This window comes from Colobus angolensis, unplaced genomic scaffold (genome assembly GCF_000951035.1).
Source record: "Colobus angolensis palliatus isolate OR3802 unplaced genomic scaffold, Cang.pa_1.0 Scaffold7, whole genome shotgun sequence".
Taxonomy (NCBI): domain Eukaryota; kingdom Metazoa; phylum Chordata; class Mammalia; order Primates; family Cercopithecidae; genus Colobus; species Colobus angolensis.
Genome location: NW_012120709.1, coordinates 18,515,506 through 18,516,642, shown reverse-complemented (window position 1 = coordinate 18,516,642; position 1,137 = coordinate 18,515,506). Strand labels below are relative to the sequence as shown.

At 43.7% G+C, this 1,137-nt stretch overlaps 2 protein-coding genes across 2 annotated transcripts in view; both read right to left on the bottom strand.

Moving 5' to 3' along the window:
• SDHD (succinate dehydrogenase complex, subunit D, integral membrane protein) overlaps nt 1-1,137 on the bottom strand; it is a 38,110-nt gene that overhangs the window by 14,983 nt on the left and 21,990 nt on the right. The gene's annotated exons all lie outside the window — the stretch shown is intronic.
• Nucleotides 1-1,137, bottom strand: part of LOC105501197 (chromosome unknown open reading frame, human C11orf57) — a 10,641-nt gene that overhangs the window by 4,735 nt on the left and 4,769 nt on the right. The window lies entirely within an intron of this gene.

Here is a 1,137-nt window from a genome sequence, read left to right as displayed (position 1 = left end):
AAAAAAAAAAAAAAAATCTGACCATTAGTACCCATCCTATTGCAAAGCATAGAGAGATTAAATCAACTCTGGACTGTCATGTGATAGTTCACTCACTGATTCTCAACTAGGAAGGCATGCAAAGAGGGAAGCAGAACATAATCATAGCTAGGGACACTGTGCAAACTAGCAACTTATTATAGAGAGGTCCCAATAACAGTGGGAACAAGGTCTAACCCAATGGAATACTTGAGTAGGAAAAAAGTTGAGAACCATTGATCCAGCTTCTGTTTACCACTTCTACTAACTAGCCAGTAAGCTGCTAATCAGTTACCAAAAATTCGTAAGGGGCCAGGCCCAGTGGCTCATACCTGTAATCCCAGCACTTTGGAAGGCCTAGGCGGGTGGATGACTTTGAGCTCAGGAATTCGAGACCAGCCTGGCCAACATGGTGAAACCCTGTCTCTACTAAAAATACAAAAATTAGTCAGGCGTGGTGGCAGGCGCCTGTAATCCCAGCTGATTGGGAGGCTGAGGCAGAAGAATTGCCTGAACCCAGGAGGCGGAGGTTGCAGTGAGCCAAGACCACACCATTGCACTCCAGCCTGGGTAACAAGAGCGAAACTCCGTCTCAAAAAAAAAAAAAATTGTAAGGGCCTCTTATGTACCAGGTATTGGTCTAGCAGGCAGGAATATAGCAGCAAATGAGAAAATCACAAGCCCTGCTCCTAAAGAGTTTAAGTATTTCTTATATATGTAGCTCTTACACTTACAAGCATATAAGGATGTTCCCAATTATTCAAGCATTCCTAGGCCTCTCCACAAGGAAAACACAACTAACCTTGCATAATCCTTCATATTTACACTCATGTTATTAAGGTAATGTGAAAAGGCTGTTGATCTGGTGAAGAGGGTGAATACATAGGGTGAAGAAAAGTCTGAGGCCGGGCAAGTGGCTCACGCTTATAATCCGAACACGGGGAGGTTGTGGTGGGAGGACTGTGTGAGCCCAGGATGCTATACCAGCCCGGGGAACACAGCAAGACACTGCCTCTACAAAAAAAAAAAAAAAAAATAGCTAGGCATAGTGGCATGCACCTGCAGTCCCAGCTACAAAAAGAAAAGCCTGAAAGAATGAAAAATTAATAGAGAAAGGAA